General features: G+C 44.1%; 1 protein-coding gene and 1 long non-coding RNA gene across 4 annotated transcripts in view; both read right to left on the reverse strand.

Moving 5' to 3' along the window:
* The window catches only part of DCLK1 (doublecortin like kinase 1), a 359,661-nt gene that overhangs the window by 146,370 nt on the left and 188,018 nt on the right, over positions 1-25,273 (reverse strand). The gene's annotated exons all lie outside the window — the stretch shown is intronic.
* Positions 406-820, reverse strand: LOC144582779 (uncharacterized). Its single transcript, XR_013536218.1, has 2 exons — positions 768-820; positions 406-492 (listed from the first exon to the last, which is right to left on the reverse strand). It is a non-coding gene; the product is annotated as an uncharacterized LOC144582779 (long non-coding RNA).

The raw sequence follows: 25,273 nt of genomic DNA on the forward strand, positions 1-25,273 counted from the left end.
CAGGGAACAAAATCCTAAGAATCCCAGGGGCAAAGAAACCAGAACACCCATAACAAACACCATAGATAACATTTGCATTTGAACACAGAAACTGATCAGCTATTTCCCAGGACAGAAATAGCAAAGGAGCATTTGAAAGGGCTCTGGTGACTCCAGTAACTCTGCCACCCAGAGCCCAGTAAGTGGATTAGTCCCATCTGGGACTTCCAGGCAGTCCCTCTGCCTCTCTAGGCAGCTCTCTTCCCCATCTGCCTCTCCCTCCTCTGCCCTCTCCATCTTCCTTACCCTTAGCCTTGGTTTTCCTCCCCGTGTCAGAAGTCCAGGCCTGCCTTCAACAGGAGCATACTGCAGAGGCTCAATACACTTTAAACATTCATCTTCTGATCCTGCCCGTCTCCTTTATTCTTTTTATCTCTTTCTTTTTTCACTTACATTTCCCTCTTTCTCCTCCTTCTTCTTTTTCTCCCTCTGTGTCTCAGTAGATATGCTTTCCTTAGCAGGGCAAAGTATGAGACTTTAATACACACGCATAGAGATACACATGCATGCATACATACATATTACAAATGTGATGGTGAATATCTGTCTAACCCTATCTTTAAAAAATGGTCACGGGATTGTGACAAGGTTCAGGACATGCTGTCATAACTGTGGACCCTTGGGAGGTAAAGGCATTTGGGAGGCAGCATGTGCAGGAAGGCCTCTCGGACTTCCACCTCCCTTTTCTCCTGCAGCAGGTTATAAAACCTAGAAAGGATTTTTCTCACCTTCCAGTGAAACTGGTCATAAGACCCTCATTCAACAGGCGGCCTTCTTCTACCTGGGGGAAAATAGAATCATTATCTCTGAACACACAGGACCCCAGAGAAGAATCTGAACAAACAGGCCTTGCCGAGTTCCCCCAGTTCATGGCACTCAACTCACACCCTCTTTGCCGTATCATCTTTCTCCGTGACTGTCCACCCTTCATCAAATCTGGCATAAAAACACACAAGTTGAATTGTTTCCATGGGTCTTTGTTTCCTTATGAAAACTCTCATGTCACATGAAACTCATATTAAATAAATGTGTATGTTTTTCTCTTGTTACTCTGTCTTTCGTTACAGGGGTCTCAGCCAGGAATCTAGAATTGGAGAGGAAGAGATACCCTTCCTCCCCTATAATTGCATATAACTAAAACAATGACACTGGATGGAGGCAGGTTTTATTCGGTTTTGTTTGCTATTGTCGGGCCCTAAAATAGCATTTCCTATGTTTGGTGATGCTTCATGGGGTGCCAGGTTGTGACACACCCAGCCCTCCAAAGGTGGGAGCTTTCAAGCAATCCTGACCTGCCTCAAAACACAGAACACCTGGCAGGAACTTAGGAGCTAGAGGACAAAGCCTCGAGGAGGAAGACAAGCAAAAGAGAAAGCATGCCAAGCCTCGTGCGATCCAGTCTTCTTCTCAGCATGTTTTAAATTAAACAAAAAGAAAATGAAAGCTTATGAACTGGAGACCTACTGAATTTGAAACCCAGCTGCATGCCCCCCACCCACCATGTCTCAAGTACCATGGTAACGTGGCATTTTCAAAACCGTTAGTTACCCTGGGAATATTTTAAACAGAGCTCAGCAGAGCCGCCAGTGGGGAGGCATTCTCTAGCTGGGCTGCGGGCTGCACAATTGACCTGACACACATTTCAGAATTTGGGGAGACTTCCAGAGGGCCAGGTAGCCATATGCGAGGGCAAAGAGCCACCCACTCATGCGCCTGACAGCCAGACAGAAGAGAAAACAAATAGAGACCATGCCCAAACCCCATCATTAATCTGCTACTCTCTCTCTAAACCTGTTTCAGTCAAATGTCAGTGCTTATTGTTAACAGGCACACTAAGATGTGATCATTTCAAGGTACCAGCAAAAAGAATGAATCCATTCTACATATCCTCATATGACTCATAAGGCATACACGAATTTTTATTTTTCTTTCTAAATGCATTAGAGAGTAAATTTGGAATAAATGTACACTCCCCCCCAATCCAGATACAATATGTTCTATAAATTGCATCAAAGTTTGTAATAAAAGGAACATATAGTTGTGAGAGGTGGCTGCAATAGTTAATACCCAGCAGACAGATCATCTATGAGGTTGCGTGGATTCAAACCCTAAATGTGGAGGAGTGGGGAGTTATGTGCGAGAGTTTTTCAGCTGATGTGACCGAGGAGAGTGTTTCAAACATTGATCACTAAAAGTTAACTGATTCCCATGTCACATGAACACCCACTTGCATGGACTGGAGTTTCTCACCATTTCAAAGACAGAGTGGAATCATAAAACCAGCCCTGACTTTAAAGGGCTTAGATGCTAACTCTACCACTTATGGTCTTTGTCTGATCATCCAGCTTGTTCAACAAACATCTGTTGAGCAACTACTGTGTGCAAGGCACTGAAGACAAAGCAGTGGACCCCCAGAAAATCACCTCGCCTTCTTGAGCCCATTATTGGCAAAGAAACGTGGATACTAATCATGACTGGCCATATCTACCTCACAGATAGGTGTACGGCTAAACTAAAGGGATCTATGAAAGCATCCTGCAAATGGGGAATGTCTATAACAAGTGCTCCTATTTAATTAATTGTTAAAGGGCCAAAAAGAAATCGTCCTTCCCGAGTGTTTTTTTTTTTTGAAATGGAGTCTCAATCACTTTGTCTGTTGCCCAGGCTGGAGTGCAGTGGTGCAATCTCCTGGCTCACTGCAACCTCCACCACCAGGGTTCAAGCAATTCCCCTTTCTCAGCCTCCACCACACTTGACTAACCTTTGTACTTTTAATAGAGACAACGTTGGCCAGGCTGGTCTTGAACTCCTGACCTCAAGCGATCTGCCTGCCTCAGCCTCCCAAAATGCTGGGATTACAGGCATCAGCCACCATACCCAAGAGTTTTAAAATTAGTTTTGCTACTAATTAAGTTTTTAAAAAATACACTTTTTTTTTCACCCTGGAGCTAGGAGATTCACATCTTTGGGAAGAACAAATACCTATTCGCTTGCCTCAGGAAGACTTCTTCATCTAAGGCAGGGTGTAGCATGAATCCTGTAGCATCTTCAACAAACCAAACAACAGAAACGCTTGATTCCGTGGTTTCAAACTTTTTAAGCAGGGGATCGTTTCTTCAAATCTTATGTAGAGCCCGAATGGAGACACAGATGCCAGTGGGGTGGCTGCGGCTGAAGGAGATGGTTTTTATTTTTTCTGCGAAGTCTGAGGCTCTTCTTGGAACCCGAGACCCCTGAACAGTTTGACCATAGCCCTCTCCCAGACTCCTCTCTTTTTCTTCTTTTTCCAGAAGACACTACAGCATAATGATTAGGCAGGCTGGATTGGCAACCTGGTGTCAACAATTAAAAGTTTACCTTGGTTAGGAGTGGTGGCTCATGCCTATAATCCCAGCACTTTGGGAGGCTGAGGCAGGAGGATGGTTTGATGCCAGGAGTTAGAGGCCAGCCTGGGCAACATAGTGAGGCCACCTCTCATCTCACCACCTCTCATCTCAAAAATTTTTTTTTTTTTTGAGACGGAGTTTCATTCTTGTTACCCAGGCTGGAGTGCAATGGCGCGATCTCAGCTCACCGCAACCTCTGCCTCCTGGGTTCAGGCAATTCTCCTGCCTCAGCCTCCTGAGTAGCTGAGATTACAGGCACGCACCACCATGCCCAGCTAATTTTTTGTATTTTTAGTAAAGACGGGGTTTCACCATGTTGACCAGAATGGTCTCGATCTCTTGACCTCGTGATCCACCCGCCTTGGCCTCCCAAAGTGCTGGGATTACAGGTGTGAGCCACCGCGCTCGGCAAAATTTATTTTTTTAATTGAAAGACAGAAAAAATGTTTACCTCATCTTCTTCCTCTGTACAATGAGGATAATGATAGTGGCACTCTTTCGGGGAGAGGGGATGTGGGGTGCAGGGGGTTGTGAGAATTACGTAAATTCATCCATGTAAAATGCTTAGCACACAGCCTGGCAAATAAAATAAACACATTAATCAGTAGCCATTTCCCCTTTGAGTCTACGCTTATGCCACGGCCAGATTAATTTTCTTAAATTACTGCATTCCATGTCTGATCTTCATGTTTCAAACTTTACAATTTCTTCCTCCACTATTATATACCCAATAAATGATCAATCCCTTGTCCTGATGTGTATGCGTAGGGACATCTCTCTACCCACATCTGTAACTATGTCCACATCTTCAATCTTCCAGCGGATTTTCCAACCTCATAGGTCTCACCTTCCACTCCACAGACCTGCCCTTCACACGCCCTTCCCTTGACTCGTATGGAGCATAGCAATGCACGGAGCACCGTGGAAGGGACTAGTCAAGTGTATGACAATATCCGAATTGGGTTTTCTAAGTAAATCAGAGAAGCAGAGTCTATAAAGGGGGAAGATAATGAGAAAGCTTAGTCGTGTGTTTCAAGTGTAAAATCAATAGCAAAACCAAAAGCTTGAACACACTAGAGAAGTTGATGAGTGTATTTTCAAGGAATTAAAGGGAATATGAGCCAAGTTAAGGAAAATGCACGGGGGTTGTGGAGGAAACCAGTGAGTGTTACGGAGGTGGCCAACGAGAGACAAGGTTGAGACCATGGAGGACAAGAAGGGTGTTCTTGGTCCTGCACACACTGGTTTATTGAAAGTTTTCTAAACTGGAAATTGAGGGACATGAATCTGCAGGCTATGCGCAGAAGGAACCGGGGTGGGAGCTGCTGGGAGGAGGGACACCTGCTCTGGGGCCATCTCTAAGCAGCATTCTGCATACATACACAGCTGCATCTATCTTCTTCCCAACTGCTTCTCCCTGCCACCACCAGATGAGGCCCCAGCAAGGAAGGTGCCCATGGTCCCTTGCCCATCCATCTCCTCACACCCTGTATTCGGTAAGTTACCGTGGCCACCCATTTTCGCCATTCCATGTTTCTTCCCTAATTCTGTCCACTGCTCCCTGCCCCCACTGCCAGCAGCTCACAGCAGGCCACCAACACCTCCACAATGACTATTTCAAAGCCACCTAACTGGTTGCCCTGCATTTACACCTGGGTCCCTCCAATCCATTCTCAACTGCTTCCAGAAAGACCTTTTGAGAACGCAAGTCGGATCCTGTCAGATCCAATTGGGATCCCATCCTATTATTCCCGGGATATACCAAATCTGCAACATGACTTTAGAAGGTTTACCACAGCCTGCCCCTGCCCTGTTTCCTGCCACTTTTTCTCCCTCTCCTTCCACTCTAGCCATGCGGATTTCTCAGTTCCTCAGCTGGCTGGTATTCAAGCATGTGCTCTGTGTACCTGAAACCATTCTTCTCTCATTCCACCTCCCCGGCCACAGCACCCCACTCCCACCCCCACAGACCCACGGAGCATCCAGCCCCACCTCGGGCACTGGCTAACATCTACCACTCCTTCAGGTTTCAGCATAAATTTGATTTCCTGGGAGAAGACTTTCCTAAAACCCAAACTGAAGCTCCACAGTGCATGGTCTCACCCTTGTTTATCCTTTTTCATAGTACTCACCATTCCTATAATTATTCATTTAATCTCCTGCCTCTATCTTACATGAGAACTTAAGTTTCCATGAGGCAAAGAGCATGTCTGTCTCATGTAAATGGCAGCAGCACCCAGAAAGGTGTCTGGCCAAAGTAGGTGCTCAATGAAAATTAGTTGACTGAATGAAGAGAGGAATGAAGATCACTAAGGAATCTCCTGCAATAACTCAGAGAAGAAAAAAAGAACCTGGTGACATTTGGCAAAACACACTATGGGGCTGATGACTGTGGGAATGGAGCGGGCAGGTAAGGAGGAGGAAAGACCAGGTGACGAAACAGGGATAAAGTTGCCATCGCAGGAGCTGGGAAGAAATGGTGTTCATGACACGGCGAGATATCTGGGCTGGAAACTGAGTTTTGGAATTTCATATGTTGAGTAGAAGTAAAAATAAATAGAAAAATACAGTGTCTACCACCTTAAGTGCTCCATATGGCCTCATTGATGAAGATAAGTTCTATCCAACGAAAACCTTATCAAGGCTAGAAACCTGTCCTAACCTTGAAACATGCAGGTAGAGTGGTTTTTATTGACTTTTTAAAATTTGCACTTGAGCTGAATCAGGGCTCATTTTCAATCTCTAATTTCTCTTAAGATCATTATGAGAAAGGGACCGAAAAAATAAAATCACATTTTTTAAAGTAAATAATAGGTACTGCAATTTCACAGCTTTGCACACAGTTTGTGCCCAATAAATGTTTTTTGGGGTGATGTTAGCTTGTTTCAGCTATCTTCTACCTATCACCTTCCCATTCCCCATTACTCATGAATTCCTGGGGGAATTCACACATCACCCATGCCCTTCGCACAGCATCAAGCTCAGAGTTTAGCATACAGCAGGTGATCAATAACTGTGTCTTTTGCCCATTATATACAGCATAGAGCACTGGCCGAAAGTCAGGCCCAGGTTCTGAATCTATGTCTTTGACAGTACAATGTAACTAAAACCCTTTTTCTCTGTACAAGGATATTGTGAGGATTACAGGCAACAGCACACAAAAAAAGCACTGTGCAAACTGCAAAGAACACGAAACCTTATGCTTGCCATTATTATTAATACAGCTTGGGATTTTAGCGCTGGAAGGGAATGGATGGCGATGGGGAGAGAAGGGCACTGACATGGATTGAGCATAAATTCTGGTCAAAGACTAAGCCACGCACCTGGCAAGTGTTATTGTTGTCAATCCTCACAATAACCCCATGAAGAAATGGGCTCCAAGCTGCTGGACCCTTCCCCAAAGGCACACAGCTTAGGCCCAAATGGTGCTAAAACAGATGTCTGACTTCTAAGTCCACTGCCATCCAGGGTCCCTGGAAGCCTGTCTCAGCGTGCCCATCTGCTTTAGATCTGAAGAAGCAGAGGCCCAGAGAACAGCCTCATGGGAACAACACACTAGAAATGAAGATCTAATCCTGGTTACCTTTCCTTGGTTCCTGAAAGTGACGTTGCTTCTATACCAGAACTTGAAAGAACTGCGGTAACTGCTCTGAATCAGTTGGGAACTTGTGAAGTGAATGGGTTGACCAGCCAGTAGTCTAACCAGGAAAAGACTGCAACAACTCCACCGGGAACGACCCCTGGGAGGATCTCCCAGGATTGTGCACCAAAAAAAAGAAGAATTGTGACCAGATGAGAGCAACCAGTCAGGACTTTAGAGACAGGGGCCTCAGGACTCAGTTGAGACTCTAAGGGACCTTCTTCACAAGGTCACACTCCAGTTTGGTTTGAAGGAGAGCTTGACTTCCAACCCAGCTCTGGAGCAAATTCCAAGATGCCACTAGCTTCACTTTCTTACCACCTTTCCCCTGAGCTGTTGAAGGGCATCTGAGTCACTGGGAAGATGACCAGGGCTTGGTGGGCTGCCCTGAACCCGGGGAACATTGATAAGGAGGAGACAAGCAATTCTGTGGGTGTCAGGAGGCTTAGGAGGGAGCAGTGTGGGGGTAGAGAGGCTATGGGATAAATGATAATCTGTTGGCACTAAACATAAAGGACACGCTGGCTCAGCCCCTGATTCACCAGTGAGTCACTGTCTGTGAGCAGGAAGCATGGCCCTGAGTCGTATTTTGGAAAAGAGCAGTGGGGTAAACATTCAGAAGGTCTCTGTGTTCTCTTTTGTCACCAGAGGCAAAAAGAACAACCATCAATAGCAATTAAATAGAGGCCAAACTTTTATATTGATTAAAAAGTCATGAATCTCTTGTACAATTTTAATTTTATTTTTTATTTTTTTTTGAGACAGGGTCTTGCTCTGTCACCCAGGCTGGAATGCAGTGGCACGATTACGGCTCACTGCAGCCTCAACCTCCCAGGCTCAAGGGATGCTCCCATTTCAGCCTCCCAAGTAGCTGGGACCACAGTCATGTGCCACCACACTCAGCTAATTTTTAAATGTTTTGTAGAGGAGGGGTCTCGCTATGTTGCCCAGGCTCATCTTGAACTCCTGAGCTCAAGCAATCCTCCCACCTTGGCTTCCACAAGTGCTGGAATTACAAGTGTGAGCCACCATGCCCAGCTAGTTGCTCAATTTTTAAATCACTGAGAGCTACAGCTGGTCCCATGGCAAAGACAACATGGGACCAGGCTGGGAGGTCTGGGTTTGTACTGCAGTTCTGCTGTATACTCACTGTGCAATCCTGGGGAATTCAGCTTCCTCATTCACACTCACCTTGAGAAAATTGGAGCAACACAGATAAATGAATGCTTACTACCTAGCACACACCAGTCGATGTTCAACATGAGACAAGAGCTAATGAATGATTAGCAGTAGAGGTAGGAACAATATTTCCCTGCTATCTATTTCAATATACTGCAGCTGCTGGATTACTAGGCACTAATATGTTAGATATAAGCCACACACCTGTCCCAGAAGGGTGACCATTTTGTGAAGAATGCCCTTGAAGGACAGAAGAAACCCTAGGAGTCTATTAGTGCTTGCCTTCAAGAATAGGACAATAAATTCAGGGAATTTTGACACTAACACTCACAAGACAATAAGAAGCAGAACAAAGACGCACACTACACTAGACCCCATTCTAGCAAAAAGAGAGGGCATTGAGGACCAGAGCAGTCTGAGGGATCATAAGGATGTGTGTATTTCAGCTGTCTTTCCAATTACCATGTCACCCACCATTTACTTAAGTGTCACAGCTGAACTGCCTCTGACCCCCATCTCTCCCCAGGGCTCCCCAAAGTATACTTCTCCCTCACCTTTCCAACCCTTTAAAGCCCCTTGATGTGTGTAGCTGCCTTGTCTGGTTCAAGACCTCTAGGTCTCTATAAACTGCCGAGTCTGATAAAAGTCTGGAGTTTCTGACGTGAGATAAGTGGTGGCAAATCTTTTTTTTTTTTTTTTTTTTTTTTAAATCGCTGTCCCAGAGCATCCAGCAGATAATGACAAAGGCTTTCTGTTAGGGAAACACCATCAAGACCAAGCCCTGGATGAGTTTTGAGGATATAGGACCTCTTGAATTGGAAGGCTTAGGCTGAGCACGGTGGCTCATGTCTGTAATCCCAGCACTTTGGGAGGCCTAGGAGGGTGGGTTACCTGATGTCAGGAGTTCGAGACCAGCCTAGTCATGGTGAAACCCTGTCTCTACTAAAAATTCAAAAAAATAGCTGGGCGTGGTGGCACACAGCTGCAGTCTCAGCTATTTGGGAGGCTGAGGCAGGAGAATCGCTTTAACCCAGGAAGCAGAGGTTGCAGTGAGCTGAGATTGTGCCACTGCACTCCAGCCTGGTGACAGAGCAGGACTCTGCCTTCAAACATGAAAATAAAAAAGAAATGGAAGGCTTAGTATTCTTAGCATTCTGCACATGAATATTTGTTTTTCTGGAGTAGGGTCCATACCTCTCATTAAATTCTCATGAAGGGGCATATTCTCCAGAAAATTAAAAATTAGTGGTTCTGACCAAGGTTTAGCTACCTATAGCCTAAAAGCCAAACCTGGCCCATTGCCTGTTCTTATGAATAACGTTTTATTAGAGTAAAGCTACCTGTACATGCTTACCTATCATCTATGGCTGCTTTCACACGAGAACAGTAGAGCTGAGCGGTTTCACCAGAGACCATATGGCCCAAGAAGGCTAAAATATTCACTATCCTGCTTTTTTCAGAAAAAGGCTGCTGATCTTAAATTTAGACAAGATCTTTTTAGTACCATCCACTACACTTGAGCAGTAGCTGGCTAATAATTCACCACCAAAATCCAAAGGTGAGCAAATGATTTTAGAATCAAAGTTTCCCGGCTCTGATACATTTGTAACTTTATAGCCTAATCAATCTACTATAGATTGGCCCTTATCCTGTCCTCCTTGGAAACCTATCTGGCAGAGGAGTGGCCAAAGAAGAGCCTAGCTAGAATTCTTCCAAGGCTACCTGCTACAGGCATCTTGGGCTAAGCTTCCTTTGCAAACTGCTAGAGAAGAGGCAGTCAGACGAGAGAATTATCATCACTCTAAATAATTCAGATTCCTGATGCTGGCTACAAACCAAACATGAGAAATTATATAATTAGCAGCAGCACATTTGAAAGACTATGTAAAATATGCTAATGCTCTCACCACGTGAAGGCACAGCTGCAGAAACGATGCCATGTATTAACTAGCCTAGGATCAGTCTAAATACAGAGAAACCTCTCAAGAGCATTTAAAAAATAATGATATCAATCAGTTTGATAGAATGCCTTTCTAGGGTTAAAAAATAAGTTAACGAACTGTCTTACTCCATTTTAATGTGTTTTAAGTTACTCATGTCCATTTTCAATTTATTTTTTGATTACAGCATATTATATGAATTTTATTATCTTTGAGTCAAGAACTACCTTTTGTGTGTTTGGTTGTTGTTTGCTGTTTTTATTTTTATTCTTATTTTGGGCAGATCTCACCACTCTGATCTATTTGCTGACTGATCAGTTTATGTATATAAACACTAATTATACATGTGCATACTCTTCATCCACTCTATAGAGAACAAAGCAAGCAGACACCACAGAAAATATGACTACACATCCAAGATATGCAGCTTAATTCTGTTAGTGTCTTCTATGCTTGAAATCTCAAGACCTATATGCTTTACCTAAACCTGCAGTTTGTACACGAAACTAGGTGTCCAGAGCCAGGGCTGAGAGTTACACATAATAACAGCCTCTTGGCCAGAGGGGGAAGAAATATTCACAAAAGGCAAATGTAATCTTTCTTTTTTCCTTTCTTTCTTTCTTTCTTCCTTCCTTCCTTCCTTCCTTCCTTCCTTCCTTCCTTCCTTTCTCTCTCTCTCTCTCTCTCTCTCTCTCTCTCTCTCTCTCTCTCTCTCCTCTCTCTCTCTCTCTCTCTTTCTCTCTTTCTTTTTTTTTTTTGAGACAGAGTCTCATTTTGTTGCCCAGGCTGGAGTGCAGTCCCAGTATCTCAGCTCACTGCAACCTCTGCCTCCCAGGTTCAAGTGATTCTCCGGCCTCAGCCTCTGAGGTAACTAGGATTACAGACATGGGCCACCACACCTAACTAATTTTTGCATGTTTAGTAGAGATGAGGTTTTGCCATGTTGGCCAGGCGGGTCTGGAACTCCTGACCTCACGTGATCTGCCTGCTTAGCCCTCCCAGAGTGCCGGGATTACAGGCGTGAGCCACCGCGCCCAGCTGCAAATGTAATCTTACTGTCAGGGAACCTCTTGGGAGTCTCATTCTACGCAACAGTGCACCACGTGCTGGAACTTCCAAGCTTTCGGCTTTGGGTTGCCACACAGTCCTTGTACCACGTTCCAATTTGAGTTTGTTAAGCATTGCTGCGGACTGTGGACAGCCTCCTCCTGGGAGTTTCTCCATAAGAGAGCATCCCCCACATTCACTAGCATATTGTTCAGATAAATGTCTGTTACATAGTTCACAATAAAGACCTCAAATTTGCTCCACTTTACTCAAGAGATGACAGTTTCTTAGAACCCAAAAATAATACCACCAAGTAGTAATATTTGCCCATTATATTACAGCTCTGCAATGTGGTTTTCACCGACATCATCTCATTTGATCCTCATGACAATTGTTTGTGATTGGTACTACTTTTGTCTCTCCCTTACTGTGGACCTTGACTCAGAGAGGTTAAGTAATTTGTACAGCGTCACCCAGGTGCAAAGGGCAGGAGTTGGTGTGACCCATAACCCCCATCTCCAGACTGGTGCTTTTCCAAGGGTGTATTTTAGCCTGATGCTGATGTACTGACTGAATGGTGCAACCGCATAATGGAATGAGCCCCAGACTAGAAGTCAGGAGCTTCTGGAAGAAAGAAGCTTTAGGGTTCAGCTCTGACACTACCCTTCTAGTTGACTTTGAGCTCTCACGTGACCCCTCTGGGCTTTGGCTTCCTCCCACTGTGAAATAAAAGAACTGAACTAGAAATCCCTTAATGTTCTTTCAACTCCAACAATTAGGAATTTATGGAGCAAAAGTAATCTAGTTTCCAAATTATCTATCTGAAGGAAATAATACACAGCGTGAAATATAAAATCTACTCTATAAGCAAATGAAAGAGATTTTGCATTATACATATTTTTAGATGAATCATGCCACAAGCCAGCCCTTCTCAATTGGCTAAGAGTGTGGGTCAGAAGTGTGGGTGGCCTGGGGACCTCTATATCTGTGGCTGGTCCTGAAGCGCAGGGCAGCCTTATTGGGGATGGTGCCCTTAACCTGCAAAGCCTGGGCCGACTCCTGGGGGCTGGTGTTGGAACTGTACTCAGCACTGCAGCCTTCCTGCCACCACAGAGCAGTGCATGAGAACAGGTCAGGCGCCCTCGCAAGTCAGACCCTCTGCACTAACTGCTTCCTGTGCCCGGGGAGCATTCTTGCTCTGGGCCCTGCATGGCTGGCTCCGTTAGCCCCTCAATTCTTTGCTCAGAGATGTCACTGCTTCCTGAAGTCTTGATCTCTGCAGCCTCCCCACACCGTCCACTCTCCATATACCCCTTCTTCCTTCCCTGTTTCACTCTTCTTCATAGCACTTACCTTCCGATATACTAGGTAATTTGCATATGATTTTGTATGTTAATGCGTTCCTCTGATAAGATGTAAGCTCTCTGTGGGCAAGAATTTCTCTCTCTTTGGTTCACTGTGATACGCCTAGTGCTCAGGGCAACGCCTGCACATTGTACGTATTCACTCACTGTTAGTAGAATCTGTACCTCTATGTATGTGTACACATATAAGATCAGGCTACTGCAACATAATAAAGTGAATTCATGTTGTCTGTACCTCTTGTGGATAGTATATTGAGCTATGCTAATTTTCATATTTGGGAACCCCACAGCATCTGGTGATATTTTATATCTCACTTGAGCAAAAAGCAGCAGGGGTACTCGCTTTTCTACACACTTTTTAAAAAGCGTGTACTAATCTTCTAATTTCTAATGAATGGTATTCTCAGAAAAATTCTGTTGAAAGGCTGTCAAGTATGAAACAAACAAAAAAAGGTATGAAAACATAAATTTGGCTATATTAAGATTAGAGTTAAGGGGCAAATCTATAAAAACAGATTTTTTTTTCTCCAGAGCTAATAAACTCAAAAGCTTTATAACCTCAGTTCTCAATAGTTGGGCAGGGAGCTCTGTGGTCAGATCACTGGGATATCCCTCCTGCCATATTGTCAGGATGTCCTCCAGTGAACAAAAGGCAATCACCAGCTCCGCTGGCCCTAGAGTGCTTTCATAACTAACATAGAGGTTGATTTTTATCTGTGAGCAAGATGGTGCTAGTTTCACCCTGCCCTGCTGGCAATGATGCTTCTTTCCTCATTCCCCTACTCTGAGCTAACCTGCATGGATTCTTCTAGTCCATTTCCTGGCATTCCTGACAGCACTGCCACTTTTCTTCAGCTTTGTTCTATGATTTTTTTGACTAGGAGTGATACAAACTTAGAGACTCTCTTCTTTTCCTATCTGTTTTTTAGGTCTTCAAGAAAAGTGAGACTCATGATTTTGTAGTGATTCAGCCTATTGAAAAATGAAGATGTCACCTACACAATCAGTTTTTACATTTTTTTAAATAAAAGCTTATGTATGTGTTTATTTTCCAGAGCTGTTAAGATAGAAAAACTCAGCTTCAAGTGGTGAAGAGCCACAGAATATCAGTATCTTAATATATTTTAGTCATCCAGAACACTTACCAAAATAAAAAGCTACAAAGACAGCCTATATACACACATGTATCAAATTATTACCCAATTTGAAACCGGATTTTAAAACCACCTTTACATCAAGTATACTATTTTCCACAGGGATTTTCACTTCATCTGCTTTCCTGCAGTAGATATTTAACATTCTAGAATGTTTTTGTTTAAACCCTGAAGTAGATATTTAACTTTCTAGAACAGGTTTGTTTAAACCCAAGAATACTTGACATGCAGTAGGCTCTTAACCAGTGCATGTTTGGTGTGGGAAAATAAGTGGGCATATTTCAAATAGGAACAAAAACCTAAGTTCCTATGCCCTGTGGACCCACACTAGAGCCCTGCGGTTCCTTCCGGCACTCAGGGGTATGTGTGCGTGAGTGCAAGGGACAGAGCAATCTGTTGTCTTCCTCTGCAGGACTTGTTCAAAAGAAATTAATTGGATTAACTAGGTGTGGCAATGCACACTTATAGTCCCAGCTACTCAGAAGGCTGAGGCAGGAGAATCGTTTGAACTCAGGGGAGAAGACTGCAGTAAGCCGAGATTGTGCCACTGCACTCCAGACTGGGTGATGGAGCAAGACTCGAAAGAAAGAAAAAGAAAGAAAGAAAGAAAAGAAAGAGAGAAAGAAAGAGAGAAAGAAAGAGAGAGAGAGAGAGAGAGAGAGAGAGAAAGAGAAGGAAGGAAGGAAGGAAGGAAGGAAGGAAGGAAGGAAGGAAGGAAGGAAGGAAGGAGAGAAAGAAAGAAAAGAGAGAGAGAAAGAGAGATAAAGAAAGAAAGAGAAAGAAAGAAAGAAAGTAAGAAAGAGAAAATCGGAACTCCATTAGACTGAGATGATGCCAGTACCTTGGCTTCCTATATAAGCTGGCTGAAATGTAACTCAGTGTGAAAGGTAAAATAAAACTTAAGCATAACCCATCAGAAACTGCCAACAGTCTTTTTTTTTTTTTTTTTTTTTGAGATGGAGTTTCACTCTTGTTACCCAGGCTGGAGTGCAATGGCGCGATCTCGGCTCACCGCAACCTCCGCCTCCCGGGTTCAGGCAATTCTCCTGCCTCAGCCTCCTGAGTAGCTGGAATTACAGGCATGCGCCACCATGCCCAGCTAATTTTTTGTATTTTTAGTAGAGACGGGGTTTCACCATGTTGACCAGGATGGTCTCGATCTCTTGACCTCGTGATCCACCCGCCTTGGCCTCCCAAAGTGCTGGGATTACAGGCTTGAGCCACCGTGCCCAGCCCTGCCAACAGTCTTTAACCAGGGCTTTCCACTGGAATGACCTAAATAAGTCTACTGCTCCACTTCAACCAATCGAACACTGTCTTTGCCTTGAGTCAATGTCCACCTCATAAAAGCCTCTTCCTATGTCACTTTGTTGGAGGCCAAACAGCTTTTGGTTTGGTGCTGCCCAATTCATGAATTACTGTCTGTTTAAATAAACTCTTTACATTTTTTTTTTTTGAGATGGAGTTTCGCTCTTGTTACCCAGGCTGGAGTGCAATGGCACGATCTCGGCTCACCGCTATCTCCGCCTCCTGGGTTCAGGCAATTCTCCTGCCTCAGCCTCCCGAGTAGCTGGCATTACAGGCACGCGCCACCATGCCCAGCTAATTTTTTTTTTTTTTTGTATTTATACTAGAGACGGGGTTTCACCATGTTGACCAGGATGGTCTCGATCTCTTGACCTCGTGATCCACCCGCCTCGGCCTTCCAAAGTGCTGGGATTACAGGCGTGAGCCACCGCGCCCGGCCAACTCTTTACATTTTTAATGTGCCTACATTTATCTTTTAACAGTCTATTAATCAGCTGCAGGCAATCACCCAGACAAAGCTGGACGCTGAGTCTGAGGCTCTCCTCCCATTGTTGCCCACAAGGAAATGTGAGGATTACCATAGCTTTTCATTTCTTTTCATTGTATCAGAGCTTCTAGGCAGCTATGCTGTTGGCTTTGGCTAGGCAGGCCTCTAGCAGCATAACTCACTTGGGAAGAACAAGGGACTGGAAATCAGACCTCATTTCAACTCTCTGCTGTCGTTTATGCTCAGGCAGAATTTGGATGCTTAAAGTTCTTAAATGGCCGGAATTAATGACTAAAATTAATAAGATGCTCGCTGGCATGAATACAATGAAAGCACTGCAATAAGGTTCAAATATTCAATTAAACAAGTGGAACCTGGCTTGACATCACATCAGAAAGCCCCAGAGTTCAGCTGGCCAAAAGCTAACCATGAGCCTGCATTGTTTGACAATTGTTAAGAGAAACCTTAATTGCACTTAAGCTACATTTGGACAAGTTTGCTGCCTCTATCAAATAAGTTTATATTCTTAATGCTCTTTGAAGCCCCCGAGGACTTCAGTTTTAGGTGCCATTTTAAGGAGGATATTGCTGATCAATATCTAGTATTGGATATCAAGAGAAGTGTAACCAGGATAGTAGGGTGGTCTTAAAAGAAATAGTTGAAGAAATTTTGTCTGGAAAAGGTTTTGGGAAGTACCAGGCTATGGGCCTCAAGCATCTGAATACTGACAGATGGAATAGATTCCTTCTGCATCCATTAATTCAGCTAATATTTCCTGAGCCCTTATGATATTCAGGGCACCCTGATATGTGCTGTGGGATATATATTTTAATGATACACAGGACCATTTTCAAGGCACTTACAATAAAGCAAGACAAAGTGCAAAGTGTCCAGGATCCTCAGTTTTAATTTCAACTCTCCTACCCACTGGGTATGTAACATGGATGGTTAATTTGATATGTCAACTTGAATGGGCCACAGGGTGCCCAGATTAAACATTATTGGGGGGGCAGGGTCTGTGAGGGTGTTTCTGGCTAAAATTAGCATTGGAATCAGTGAACTCTGCGAAGTAGACTACCTTCTCCAATGTAGGTGGGTCTCATCTAATCCACAAAAGCCCAAACAGAACAAAAGGCAGATGAAGGATGAATTCACGCCTTTTTTCTTCTGCCTCACTGCTTGAGCTGGGACGTCTCATTTCATCTTCTCCTGCCCTTGGACTGGGACTTCTCATTGGTTCCTCCAGTTCTCAGGTCCTTATTCTCAGACTGAACTATACCACTGGCTTTCCTGGTTCACCAGCTTATGGACCACAGACTGTGGGACTTCTCTGCCTCCAAAATCACACAAGCCAATTCCTTATAAGTCTATCTCTCTCTCTATCTGTGTGTGTGTATATTGTATTAGTCTGTTTTCACACTGCTGATAAAGACATACCCGAGACTGGGCAATTTGCAAAAGAGAGAGGTTTGATTGGACTTACAGTTCCACATGGCTGGGAAAGCCTCACAATCACGGCAGAAGGCAAGGAGGAGCAAGTACCATCTTATATGGATGGCAGCAGGCAAAGAGAGAGTGAGGAAAATGCAAAGCAGAAACCCCTAATAAAAACCATCAGATCTCAAGAGACTTATTCACTACCATGGGAACAGTAGGGGGCAACCGCCCCCATGACTCAATTATCTCCCACCAGGTTCCTCCCACAACATGTGGGAATTATGGGAGTATAATTCAAGATGAGATTTGGGTGGGTACACAGAGCCAAACCATATCATTCTACCCTTGGCCCCTGCCAAATCTCATGTCCTCACATTTCAAAACCAATCATCCCTTCAAAACAGTGCCCCAAAGTCTTAACTCATTTCAGCATTAACTCAAAAGTCCGCAGTTTAGAGTCTCATCTGAGACAAGGCAAATCCCTTCTGCCTAAGCTAAAGCAAGTTAATTACTTTCTTAGATACAATGGGACTATAGACATTGGGTAAATACAACTGTTTCAAATGGGAGAAATTGGCCAAAACAAAGGGGCCATAGGGGCCATGCAAGTCCAAAATCCAGCAGAGTAGTCAGATCTTAAAGCTCCAAAATGATCTCCTTTGACTCCAAGTCTCACATCCAGGTCACACTGATGCAAGAGGTGGGTTCCCATGGTCTTGGGCTGCTCTGCCTCTGTGACATTGCAGGGTACTGCCTCCCTCTGAGCTACTTTCATGGACTGGCATTGAGTGTCTGGCTTTTCCAGTTGCATGGTGCAAGCTGATGGTGGATCTAACATTCTGGGGTCTGAGGACGGTGGCCGTCTTCTCATAGCTCCACTAGGTGGCGCCACGGTAGGTACTCTGTGTGAGGGCTCTCACCCCACATTTCCCTTCCACACTGTCCTGGCAGAGGTTCTCCATGAGGTCCCTCCCCTGCAGCGAACTTCTGCCTGGGTATCCAGGCATTTCCATACATCCTCTGAAATCGAGGCAGAGGTTCTCAAACCCCAATTCTTGACTTCTGTGCACCCGCAGGCTCAGTACCACGCAGACACTACCAAGACTTGGGCCTTGCACCATCTGAAGCCATGGCCCAAGCTCTACATTGGCCCCTTTCAGCCATGGCTGGAGTGGCTGGGACACAGGGCACCAAGTCCCTAGGCTGCACACAGCTCAGGGACCCTGGGCCCAGCCCACAATACCACTTTTTCCTTCTAGACCTCTGGGCCTGTGATGAGAGGGGCTGCCATGAAGACCTCTGACATGCCCTGGAGACATTTTTCCCATTGTCTTGAGGATTAAAATTTGGCTCCTAGCTACTTATGCAAATTTCTGCAGCCACTTGAATTTTTCCTCAGAATGTGGGATTTTCCTTTCTATAGCATTGTCAGGCTGTAAATTTTCCAAACTTTTAAGCTCTGTTTCTCTTTTAAATGCTTTTAACAGCACCTAAGCCACCTCTTGAATGCTTTGCTGCTAAGAAATTAAGCAACGACTTCTCCAAGTAGATGGAGAAAGGCTTTACAAGGATGGTGATGGTTGCCTTGAACTACAAAGGACAAGATGGAGTCGTGGGTGGGGAAGGAGAAGAGGAAGAAAAGCATTCCACATTAATGAGGCAATATAAGTAAAAACAGATATTTCTAAAATAAATAGCTTTTGGGAGACCCACAAATAATACTGTGGCCAGAGGGCAGAGGAGGAATAAAGGGTGAGAACAGCTAGAAAGATACAATTGAGTCAGATCACAACTGCCCTAGAAAGGCATGCCAAGGAGTCTGCAGGCAGCGGAGGGCTGGGTAAGTGAACTCAAGAGGATCGATCTGTGTTCAAACGTGGTGTGGAAAGACGAAAAACTGCAACTAGGATAGAAAGTTCAAGCATCTTCAAGAATCTAAGTGGCAGCTGATGAGAAACTGGCCAAAGGTAATGGCAGTATCGTCGGGAAGGAGGGGGACAGATGGGCTTTGGAAAGTGAGAGTGAGCAGTGAGTAAAAGGTGACTCCATGTTTTGAAACCTTTGTGTTGAGAATGCTGATGCCATGAGCTCATCCAGGAAACACAGAAGAAGAAATGAAGCTGACCAAGTAGATGATGAGTTCAGTTGTGGAATGTGCTGAATCTCAGGTGGCTGTGGAATAGTCACAGGAAAGTTCATAAGAGGCAGTTGGAAATTTGATTCTGGAGCTCTTAGGAGGAGTCACGGTTAGAGACGTGTACCTTAAGGGAGGTACAGGTAAAGGTTCAGAAGTCAAACAAAACAAACTTGAGCTTGAGTTTGCCTTTAATACCAGCTGTGTGGCCTTGAACAAATTATTTATCCTCCCCAAGCCTCAATTTCCTTAATTGTAAATTTGGGAAAAGTTACACATACTTCAAAGGCTTCGCTTATTGCCTACCATCTGGTTGCCATTCGTCACCATCGCTGTCTACCAGAACCATCGTTGCCGAAGCCATTAAAGTGGATTAACTTGGCTAGGAATGGAGAGTAATTAAGTTAAAAAATGAATGAATCTTCGGGAACGATTATGTAGGGATACATGACAGAAAAGCAAACCTGAAAGGAGCTTAAGAGTATTCAAAGGGGGCCAGGCAGAAGACCAAGACAGCAAGACACTATGAAGGGTCAAGGGGAGAGAATTTCAAGGAGGGAATCATCGAAAATGTCAAATGCTATAAAGAAGTCAAGGAGGATAAAGAAGAAAAAAAAAGAATATTGAATCTAGTGCTTTGAAGATTATCCTTGCTGAGTGCAACTATTACATATGGTAGGCATAGACTCCAGTTGCAAATGTAATAGGATTGAAAATGAAAATTTCACCCAGACTCCAAGGAGATGTGTATCAGACACCAAAGTGAATTGTGAGATGGATCCTCTTCCAGAAATTTCAAAGCAGATATAAACGGTTCTAGAACTTAGTCTTCTTACCCACTTTGAAGATAAAGGCTTAAGTTATTGGAGAGAAAGCACATCTATGAGAAGGACTCCTTAAGAGAGAGCCTCGCTTCAAATCCCATCATTCCAAAAGAGGGGTGATATTCCCCTTCACCTCAACAGGAGTTTCACTGGAAGATCCTAAGTGCTTGATCAGTGTCCTCTGTGGACAGAGGGAAATAACACACTGGTATTTATGTGTTCGACTTTCACCTGACAGCCTCTGGCAGAAAATTGAAGGAGGCTTGGTTGTGCTGGGTGGCCTGTTGTTGGATGTAAAGGATGCATGGGTGTTCTGACGGATCTGAGGGCATGAGTTGGCATGAAACTAATTTAAATTCTTCCCAAGAGGAGCATCTGAGGCCGATAGGGAGGGCTTTGGAAAACAGGGACTGAGAGAGACTCAGCCAAAGCTGGAGGAAACTGAATCGACTACCTCATTAAGAAGAGCGGAATGTTCCCAGTGAGAGTCCCTGAAGAACTCATGAAAACACCCAGAAGGGAAGTTAGCTTTAAATCACAGATCTTGGCCGAGAGAGCCTGAAGCCACCCTGTAACCGAACAGTCAAGTAAGGACTTTCCACCTCTCCTTTCTCATCACCCTGTCCCACCCACCTCATCCCCATTCCAATCCTGGAGAGATCAAAACAGCGGGGAGGAGGGAGTGGACAGGAGAGGAGTCACCAACCCTTCCCTTGTCCTTCAGAGTAGGGGACTCACCGCATGCTACATTGGGCTCTGGCTAGGTGTGGAAACGGAACTCCAATTTTGAATGACTATCATGTGGGACTAGATACTTCCACTTTGGAATAAAGGTGCAAATTGTATCTAGAAGAGTCCACAACACTTTTTTGCTATCTTAGGAGGGACCAGAAAAATCTTGGGATTGCTGAGGTGCCATCCAGTGCCAAGAGAGGAAATTCCAGCCTTATATAAACCTAAACGGATGGCGGAAGACAGATTTTTTAAAAACTGATAAAACCCCATAATTCTTGTGCTTTCCATGTATCAGTTATACAATAGTATAACAAATGATCAGGTTGAGGAAGTGAAGGCTTCAAGGACAGTCATTATTTATTATTATTTTTTAGCAGTTTGGCAGAAAAAGAAAGGCATTGTGGTTTGATGAGATGACGGAGATGACTGGAGGCTCTTTTAGGGTAAGAGGAAACTGGGCCTGGCTGTGCGCCGAAAGAAAAGAGATGTGCCCCACCTACCCAATAGATGGGGTAAAACGACAGATCCACAAAGCAGTAGGAACAGAAATACTGACAAGGCCAGGCCACAAAGAGACAGAGAAGATAAAACAGGAAACGATCATTGATTTCAGAAAGAAGGGAGACTCTTCTTTTTCTTGGAAAGTTGAGGAAAGCAGGAGAGAAGATGAGGGAAGATACAGATCATTTTGGTCTAGAAGGAAAAGAAGTAACAGTTTACAGAGTGACTGATGATGAGGAGAGGGGTAGGAGGAAAGCGCTCCTTAGAACGAGGGCAGTGGCGGGTGTGTGGCTCACACCTATAATCCCAGCACTTTGGGAGGCCGAGGCGGGTGGATCACGAGGTCAAGAGATCGAGACCATCTTGGTCAACAAGGTGAAACCCCATCTCTACTAAAAATACAAAAATTAGCTGGGCATGGTGGTGCGTGCCTGTAGTCCCAGCTACTCGGGAGGCTGAGGCAGGAGAATTGCTTCAACCCAGGAGGTGGAGGTTGCAGTGAGCCGAGATCGTGCCATTGCACTCCAGCCCTGGTAACAAGAGCGAAACTCTGTCTCAAAAAAAAAAAAAAAAGAACGAGGACAGTGAGTGGTATTTGTTACTCTGGAAACCAGAACTAGGAGGACTATGTGCAAGCTGGAGAGAGATTAATTTGGGCTCAATAACTTGTTAAAAATGAGCACTAGTGGACAGTGGCATTGGTCTCCTTATGTTTTACACCATCATCAACGAAGGGATCTAGCTGGGGACGGTGGAGCTGCTGGATGCCGTGGAGAGGGTTTCTACGTCAAAGCGGAGGGGAAGCTGATGACCTCCAAGACCCTTCGTGCCCAGGATTCATATACAATGCTATGTTTTATAGGGTTTTCCATGTCAAAAATTCGTATGTCACTATTGAATGCAATGAAAAAGAAGACCCATGAAGACCAGAAGAGAAAATGTAAAGAAAAGATTGCATGTGTTATAAAATGCCTTGATTTTCTAAGTGGAAAATTATCTATTTGTAGCAAAGGAAGTAGTCTGAGCTTGAGTTAGATTCTGCCTCCAAAGAACAGTACTCTATATGTATCCATAGCTTGGCAGTTGATGAAGTTGGAAAAATCACTATGTTCTGGGACACTTCATATTTATGGATGAGCTAAAAGGTAGCTATGGTCGGGAAAGTCTCCAGAACCCCCTGCGGCCTTTCCACTGCTTAGAGGCAAATGGAAACTTGCAGAGAGCAAAGCACATTAGCGAATGTGCTCTATTCAGAACAGAAAACAGACAAAAGCGCCCAAACCCTCTATTTGAAACATCAGGCTGAATTCTACAAATCAATGAAATTGGGAATGATCATACCAGATTTTACATCCTTTTCTCCTAAGACAATGAAAAGCCACAAAAACTTGGAATTATTCAACAAGATAGCTATATAGTTTTTCATTTGTTTATTTTTTTTGTTTTTTTGAGACAGGGTCTCACTCTGTCACCCAGGCTGGAGAGCAGTGGTGCAATCTCAGCTCACTGCGGCCTCAACCTCTGCGGCTTAAGTGATCTTCCCATCTCAGCCTGTCGAATAGTTGGGACTACAGGTGCACTCCACTATGCCCAGCTAATTTTTTGTATTTTTTGTATAGATGAGGTTTTACCATGTTGCCGAGGCTGGTCTCGAACTCCTGAGCTCAAGTGATCCAACCTGCCTCAGCTCCCAAACTGTTGGGATTATAGGCATGAGCCACCAAGCCCAGCCCTAATACTGTTGCTTTAAAATACAAACTGTACGTTCCTAGAGTTAACATCTACTGAAACAATAAAATATTCCAGCACCAACAAGTACCATCCATCTCAAAGAAATGTAATGTAAAATGGCCTTATAATGCAAGTAAAATGTAGATTTACAAAGAGTTGTCTGTTTGTTGTAAATCACTAGTCATTTTACCGCAGTATTTTTCCTGAGATAAAATCCACTAAAATAATATGCAATATTTAGTATTCTGGGTCAAAGTTCATTACCTAAGATCCCCTGACATCTTTACATATAAACAATCTTAAAAGCCAGTATGGACCAGCCTGGTCAACATGGCAAGACCCTGTCTCTACTAAAAATATGAAAAAACTAACCAGGCATGGTGGTGCATGCCTGTAATCCCAGCTACTTGGGAGGCTGAGGCAGGAGAATCACTTGAACCTGGGAGGCAGAGGTTGCACTGAGCCAAGATCAAGCCACTGCACTCCAGCCTGGGTGACACAGTGAGAGTTCATCTCCAAAAAAAAGAAAGGAAAAAATAAAGTCAATATGAAAGATTACATGTGATGTAAGTGCTACTGTCTGTGGGTACGTATTCTTAGCATGCTGCCTGGTACATAGTAAGTTGGCTTATCGAATAAATGACTGTATGAGTGAAAGAATGGATGGATTTAGTAGCTCAAAACCTGGCTTGTGAGGAGGTGTGGTCTTTGTCCTGACTGTGAGCATCTTCCAGCGTTCCCATTAACCTTCTGGTTTCCTAACATCACCAGCCTCAGGACCCTCAGTAGGGTCATCAGATCTCTTTAACCCAAATCAACGTGGGCATGGAGAGAGGGAGGCGTTTCCCAACGGCTGGGACTCCTGAACACTGTCACTTTTAGAGAAGAGTGGGTATCTTCAAAGGACTCTTAATCCCCTCTCACCTCCACCACAGCAACAAAACTTAGGAGTGGAAGAAAGCTGCAGTAATCACTTTCTGGTTCCAAAGGGCACCAAACGCAGATCTTGATGTCATCTGCCTCCAATTAAGGCCTGCAAATGAAGCTAAGTGGCTGAGTCCAGCTGCAATCCACTAGGAGTTTCAGCTGAGGTGTCATTCACCGGCATCATTCACTGGGTAATAAGGAACACAGTTTCGAATGTGCTTTGACATTTATTGTCTCATTTGAGGTCCATTACAACCCAGGGGAAACAAAGAGGTGTTTCAGGGAATAGGAAGCAAGTTTGGAGAGGTAGAGACCACACAGAAAGCAGGACAGAGAGTCTGGATGAGACTGCATCTTCTAAACACAATCCCACTATTCCAATACTGTTCCTACTATTCTATTAGGCTGGTGCAAAAGTAATCACATTTTTTGCCATTACTTTTAAGGCAGAAGCTGTGATTACTTTCGCACCAACCTAAATAGGTTCTAGCCCTATTTTCTTATCACCCAGAATTAAGGAAGGTAATCAGAACCCAGGGTGAATGGTGCCTAGTGTATCTTCTACCTTATTTAGGGGACATGAGTCCCAGGAAAGTGGTCAGGATGGAATATTTCTAGAAATATTTACCAAGCAGATCTTGGGTACCCAACACCATGGAGATCCATAAGAGAAGCTGAGGAAATGTCCATTCTAGAATCACGTACCCAGGAAAAACACTGGACCCCAGGTACGTCTGTCTGAAACAGGCAGAAGCAGGACTGGTCTTTCCTGGAGATGGAACGCTACACATGCACACACGTGCACGGGCACACACGCACACACGCACACACACACATGCACACACTGCATCTCAAAAACCTTCCTGCAGTTTTGAGCTTTAATGACTTCAGAATTATAAACACTACAAACATATAAACAATCTGAAAGCTCATTTACATTTATTCTACAGTTACTTAGTTTTATGAATATTAATATATTTTTTAATTTTAAATTTTTGTTTCAGTTCACATTTACCATCTTCAATCAGAGGGACAAAAACATTTTACAATATAGTAGGTGATATACCTACAACCCACACACAAATGACCCATGACACATAACATCTCATACTAAGCCTGCAGTCAAGTAAATAAATTTCACACGTGCTGCTGTGAAACCAACATTGTTCCTAAGTAAGCTTGCAAGGCTGGCTTTTTTCTTTCTTTTTTTCACACCCTAGGGCTCTTTTTGTTTATATGAATTCAATTTTCTCTGGTTGGATACAATCCACCCTGTTAGAACCTTTTCAAATCCTCATCTTACCTTTGACCGCAATAACTCTCCTCCCTGATGGTTCGAATCTGCACAGCTTGAATGCTCTCTAGAGGACCCTCGAGATGGAGTCTCGCTCTGTCACCCAGGCTGGAGTGCAGTGGCACAACCTCAGCTCACTGCAACCT

This window comes from Callithrix jacchus, chromosome 5 (assembly GCF_049354715.1).
Source record: "Callithrix jacchus isolate 240 chromosome 5, calJac240_pri, whole genome shotgun sequence".
Lineage (NCBI taxonomy): Eukaryota > Metazoa > Chordata > Mammalia > Primates > Cebidae > Callithrix > Callithrix jacchus.